Below are 7,362 nucleotides of genomic sequence, written 5' to 3' on the forward strand. Positions count from 1 at the left end.
AGCAAGTTGGCCGCATGATTTAACCAGCCTAGACGATCCTCAGTAGGAGAAGGCTACCATCTTAATGACCACCAGCGGGGCCGTTTATGCCCTGGTCGGTCGAATCCATACCACGCCTCCCAAACAACCACCGAACACCAGCCTAGAGTGGATGGTTGGGCTGGTATGGAGCAGCTTGGAAAACATGTACGCACAAGACTGCCAGTGTCAGTCTCAAACAGATCGCGTTCGTCCAACTTCACCGACATGGTTGGACGACATAGATCGTCCCATGGCCGGTTGGACAAGCGTTGTCCTGCACACCGGCGGGCCCCCTTCACGCCTGCATAATCGACCACCTCACGACCTAGCCAGGGAGAAGCAAACGCTCGCCCAAAGTTCGGCTGGCGTGATACTTTAAGGGTCGCAGGAAATTCCACTAAAGGTCTTAAATTGATCACGACCATCCAACCTCCCAAACATGTTTGGATGGCTTAGATCAGACCCATAGACGTCAGGAAGGTATTGGCATGTTCACCACCGGCCCAATGTGGGCCCCACATGGTCGGCCTACCCAAAAGAGGAGCGTAGCTTGCCAATTCGTCCAGCCAAAGTAACGTGGACATGAAACCCTATTAGGGTTTGCGGCATATCACATATGTCGCAAATCAGTCGCGACCATCCATCTTCGCAGGCATAGATGGAGGGTGTAGATGTAGACTCAAAGGGTCCCAAGCATGTCAACACGATCGTCGTGGGCCCGTCTACATGCGTGACCAATCGGCCAACACCGACCATGGCTAGTTGCCTCGATTCGTGCGCCCAAACTAGGCATGGTCGCGCGGTTCCAATTGCAAACCGATCTCGACCACTCAACTTTGCCAGACAAATCGAGTGGGCTTAGATCACATTTTCATGGGACAGTGAGTTATAGACGTGTACACCGGCAAGCCGTCTACACGCATGCCCGGTCGGTCTTGCCAAAAACATCTCCCATGCATGGATTCGACCAAGCTGAAAGAAGGTACTTGCGCACCTCCTAAACCCTAATCTGACGGTCGCAGATGTGGGTCGCAAGTCATCTCGTCCGTCCAACTTCGCCATCTTGGAAGGACTGCCTAAGACAGGAGTTAGGCAACCAGTGAGGCGTCACCACGATCACCGTCCACCACTCTTCCACATGGGGTGATCGGCCAAATCAGGGCTTGCTTGTATAACCTCCAAAAGATCACTCGAAGATGGCTGGACGTGATACAATTTTAACACGCTTAAATTCGTGACTTACTCCGTTAAGCTTAAAACAGCGATGCTTCATACATGCTGAATATATTTGATGCGTTACCTGCATGGAATACACACGATATTTCATAAATATCGACTTCCTAAATAACTTAGTTATTTAATCTAGCATCACATGCTACTTTTTGTGGGTCCCACATCCACACATTCGAGACATCAAGCATGTCACAAACTGGGGGATACATACTGGGGTATCGAGTCACTGCAAGACTGATCATCATCATCATTAAATAATTTTTGGCATTCCAATAATCTCAGTCTTTGTTCCAAACTAGGTGGTGTGTGTTAATAATACTTCTAATATATCTCTAGAGGAGATTCTTTACTTACCTCATGTGGAGCAGAAAGTCCATACCATTGCCTACGCTTATATTCAGCAAGTGTCATCTCAGATGAGGTTTCCTGATAATTTGACTTTCTACGCTTATATTATGCCAGCGTCATCATAGGTGACGTCTCCTCAGAAGAAGTCATCATCCTCAAAATGTCCCTGAAAAGAAATACTAAAAGAAACGCATAAAAAGGAAAAAAAAATCTTAAAAAAAATAAAATGAAAACACTATACAAAATAAATAAATAAAACCTAAAAATTAATCTAAAAACAAATCCGCGTCAGCGGCGCCAAAATGATAAGATATTTTAACTTTTGTTGTAGTAATAAAGATTCGAACTCTAAGACTTGTGAAGATTAATTTAAAGATTTAATAATAAAGGGAGAGTTACTAGGTCTAGGATTCCACCGAATTCATATCAATAGGTTCAATATTCATTCTCAGCAATTATCGCTCAATAAATAAAATAACATCAACTCTTATTTTGCCAAGGTAGATCCTCAAAACATTAGTTATTAATCGTAAGCATGGGACATCAAAAATTTAAGCAAGCATGACCCATCTAATAAAATGATAACTAATTAATTCGAATCATAAATCAATTTAAAATAAGTGCAAAAGTCATATAGAAAATAATACAAATTCACCCATGTGTGAAATTTGGCTTCCTCCGTCGACACAGTGTTGGGGTTTAGCTTCTCATAATGAAAATACACTCAAAAATATAAATCATAGCTCAATTGGTGTTTTTATTGAAGAAAACTAATATTACAATGAAACTGCAACGCTGTACTGACGTTACAGAAGTCACCGTTACAAGAGATGTTGCAAATTCAAAACAAGTGTGCCAAACTGACTGTTACGAGTACTGTTTATAAACGACAGTTCTCTGCGACAGTCAGCAGGCGTCAAATGTTCTTCTTCTTCTCCTTCTCTGCAGCAACAGAGAAATCTGCTCTGCAACCCTCTGGTCTTCTCCCCAACTCTCGATATCCTCTTCTGTGATCCCATCAGCATATATATACCCATTTGGACTGAAAATAAATCATCCTAACTCCAAATAATCGCGCCAGTCAATAAAAATATTCTCATGCAAGATACGGGAATTTTTTCCCTGATTTATATCTCCATGTTTTGTTCAGCTTGACTTACTCCAATATGTTTGAAGCACGCTAAAGTAGTAGTTAACTCCGTCCAGTCTCATGAAATCTTTCCTAAAATACAACAAATCCCGAGATTATTTCTCAGTCAAATATTCCTTCCCTGAAAAGATTGTATATCCTTCTGCAAGCGTTTGTTGATGTCGACACACTCCCAACTTGCTGAGTAAACAATCATCACGATTCCAACTCAGTCCAGCCACAGTTAGCACTCCAACAATAACTCAGAAATTCCGAGAATAACCCATGCACGTGAAAATACCCTGTTCTTCTTCCATGCCACGTAACTTCCCTTTTCTTTCGAAAACAAAAGACTTACCTTCCCTGTTTAGTCGTAACAGGTGGTATCAATCCAAAACAAGCAAAATATCCGACCAAATTAGGTTGACAATCAATGCAGAAAATATTTGAGAAATTCCGTGAATATTTCCACTGCTTTGTTTTCTTCAATCCGAATTTTCAGCCACTTCTAACCAAATCGTAGACCATTACCAGCCCTGTATGGTTTATTAGAGCAAACCCAATTAATCTCAGCGATTTAGTCTCGTTAAAACACACCTAAAATCCGAACCTTAATTCTGTTCCTTTGAAAACAATTTTCCCGCCAATTTGCTTTTCAATCTGTTTGCTTCAAATCCCCATTCTAGACAATTTTGATCCAAACAAGCGATCATACCAGGCCTGTTTAGAGTTAAAGAAGATGCATATTCAATTTCAGCGCTTTAGTCTCAGTGAAACCACTTCAATAATCAAACCCTAATTCTGCAGTTGTTTTCCCGCCAAAATTCAAAATTCAAACAAAGAAGATGACTGCCCCTTATCCAAATCCAGCGTCCCTTTAGCAATCTGGGGTATATTTAGCATTTCTTTGGGTGCGAATAACAATTTGTGGGGTATAAAGAGTATTTTTGGGCTGTAAATAACGAAAACTCCTGGGGTGCCTTTATCAACTCCTTCGGGTGTGTTTATCAGATTTCTAGGGGGTGCCCTTATCCAATATTCGGGTGCCTTCGGTACTTTTCTGGGACCAAGTAACACTTTTCGAGCAACTTTCTCCACAAGAGCTTATTCCCTTCAAAAGACTTCAAATAAATTTATTAGCAATAAAATGAGTCCTGGCTAATGTAATTATGGGTGAAAAAGCATCGCACTTTCGTGCTTATCAATAACCTCTAAGACCAGCAATCTCACATATCTACAAAAGTTTTTACAAAAAAACACCCCCAAAACGCAAAAACTTTTGTTTTGTACTAAAACTGCCTTTTCCGACAAAACATCCTTTAGATCTGAGTACCTAAGACTGCAGAGGAATCTCAGTAAAAGTTTAAGGAAAAAAGATCTTCTAAAGCATTTAATAACCCTGTTTTTTGGGAAGATCTGACACCCCTTTTTTATTGGTTTTTAACATTTAAGGTTGTTTCTTCCAAGTGTGTCATAACCATTTAATACTTGTCTTTCCAAACGTCATTTCAGTCCTTGTTCCGAAAAAGCTGCTTAGACGTCTTATGTGTCAGAGCATTAATTTCCACTTTTGGCAAAGGCACCCAAGTAGCAGATTTTTGTCGTTTTTTTGTGACTACAGGATAGCAAAAGCCGAAGGCATGCAGAAACCAAGTGATGTACCATCAAGCTCACGACCAGCAGTCACAAGAGAAAGATCCCAAAAGCCGTCTCAAGCAAATCAATGGACGGAAGCAGAGGACGGGAAAAGTGAAATAGCACGAAGGACGATTGATAACAAACCAGCTATTCCTGCTGAAGGAATGGGGCAAACATCAAGAGATCAACCACTTTACGACATGCCATTACCGGAGCACCCAATACCACGCAGCCACCTGCGGCCAACGCAGGGTTACCCAAAACCTTAGTTACTACAGGACGAGGATTGGGAAACCTAACTCCAATCCATATAGATCCAGACGCACCAGTCATAGAAGAAGGAATGTCTAACTCTGAGGATCCGGCCGACAACACTCCTCGGGGTGGTGGAATCCACAACGAAGTACAAATAGCAACACAAGTAGCAACTTTGCTACTACGAAACAAGGAGCATGAGGATGCAATACACGTGATGGAACAGGAAAAACAGAACCTAAAGGACATGCTAGACGTGCAAATCGAAGGTTCCCAAACTCACCCTCCGCTAAAGAGGCGTGAAAACAGAGCTATCTCAGGAAGACGAAGTGTGGATCTCAACCCACCAAAGGCTAACCCAGCAGGGGGAGCCAGAAGAACACGCCGTGATCCAGATGAAACGGATCCAACATACAAGCCCTTCCAGTCCTACTACGACGAGACATTTTCCAGAGATGCTCACAACGTGAGCATGGTTATGGAGCAAATGGAAAAAATGCGGAAGGAGATACAAAGTCTAAAAACTGGCCACGCAGGTGTAAGACTAGAAGAGGTACTACAAGAGGCAACCACATATCCATTGTCTTTTCGCATTTTGAGGGAACCCATCCCTCTGAAATTCCTGGTACATACGTTCCAGGCATACAATGGTACCTCAGATCCCGCAACCCACCTACGATATTACACTCGTGTCCTTGCCCATTGGGAAAGAGATGAGGTAGTACTGTGTAGGTACTTCCCTGCAAGCTAGACGGGATCAGCATTGGCCTGGTATGAAAATTTACCAGCAAACTCAATTGACTCTTTTGAGCAATTGTCTACGGTGTTCTTGGAGACATACATGTACAACAAATCAACAAAGGCTGGGTTAGATAGGATGTTTGCTTTAGCTATCGGACCCCGCGAAACATTGATGCAGTACACGGATAGGTGGCTGAAGACATGCCAAGCAATTGGAAAAGTCAATCCAGAAATTAACATTAATTGCTATAAGTATGGACTTGATAGAACCTCAGATATCTTCGTGGAGCTTCACAACAGAGCCCTCGATTCCGAAGGAGAGCTTAGGGTTGTCCAAGACCGCTACATCAGACTCGGAGAAATCCAGAAGGACAACCCCAGGGCACAAGCAAAAATAACAACAGGTCCGCAACGAACTAACTCCCTGGAACCAATTCCGGAGATACCTAAGAGGCAAAACGAGACCGGGGGCAGAACCATCTCTCGAGACAAAAGATCAAAATACAGAGATGGCAAAGGCAGAGGAAAAAGAAGAGACGTGTTCGTAGATAAGATCTACGCAAATCTAAATACCACATTCTCCCACATTCTAAGTAAAGAAGGAGCAAAGCCGGGCTTTCCTTACCTTAATACTAGGGGAAAGCAACCAGACAAAACGAAAGAGTTCAAGGAGTATTGTGCATACCACAAGTACTACGGGCATACGACTGATACGTGCTACCATCTACGGAACATAATTCAGGTATTCATAAACGAAGGCAAGTTTATGGAGTACGTGCAGATACAACCAGCTGATATTGAGGTAGCCCCCAAGAAAAGGGTAGAACTACCTCAGGACGGCAAATACATCAACATGATTACCTTCTCCAGCGGAGGTCAGGAGGATCTACTCGAAGACATTCTCGAGTTAGCTCGAAACAGGAGAAAGCTAGAATCCCACGAAGTGTTCAAGATAAGCGGACCACCTACTAGCACTTGGGAAGAATGGATGTCCATGCCATTAACATTCTCAACAAAATACGTCAATCAGGAGGTCGAGATGCACAATGATCCACTTGTGATAAATCTTCCAATACATGGATGGAACGTCACGAAGGTCCTCGTTGACGTGGGCAGCTCGTTAAATGTACTATTCTACGAACCCTTCCTATGCATGGGTTTGACAGTAGAGCAGATGGACTCTTCCACTTGCACAATATACGGTTTCAATGGAGAAGTCTCTAGGACAAAAGGAGAAATCGTCTTGCAGGTACGTGCGGGACCCTTAGTAACAAATACAATGTTCTGTATGGTGGAGGCACCTTAGCCCTAAAATGTAATCATGGGAAGGCTATGGGTCCATAGATTACAAGGAACAACTTCGACATATCACCAGTACCTTCGATTCCCTACCCCCATGGGTGAAATGGAAATCAAGGGTGACCAACAAGATGCAAGGCTATGCAATCTAGCAGAGGTCAAACTTAACGAAGAAAGAGTTTCCGCCCAGCAGCACGAAATAAAAAGATGAAACGCAAACAATAAATAAGTGAAGGACGGAGCCTTCTCAGTACCCGAAGCCACCTCAGTTCCGGAGACAAGCACCTCCACCACTCTAGGGGAAAACGTCTCTGCCAAATGACAATTACAGAAAATCATTCCTCAACGCCCTCAGAAACAAACCTTCTCACCGGTGGAACCAAAAAAGAAAATCAACATCGGAACAGAGGTGGAACCAAAGATGGTCAACATCGGAACTTTACTTGAAGAGGAAGAGGATATGCAACTACAAAGGCTGCTAAGGGACTACGCGGATGTCTTTGCGTGGTCAATGAAAGACATTCCTGGAATTGACCCGAATTTGGTCTCCCACCACCTTCGGCTCAAACCAAAATACCACCATTCAAGCAGCGCATTCGCAAGGTAGCAGATATCTACCAAGAAGCGATGGAAAAGGAATTACAAAAGCTACTAACCGCAGGGTTCATACGATAAGTCAAGTATCCAACGTGGATATC

This window comes from Papaver somniferum, chromosome 5 (assembly GCF_003573695.1).
Source record: "Papaver somniferum cultivar HN1 chromosome 5, ASM357369v1, whole genome shotgun sequence".
Classification (NCBI taxonomy): Eukaryota; Viridiplantae; Streptophyta; class Magnoliopsida; order Ranunculales; family Papaveraceae; genus Papaver; species Papaver somniferum.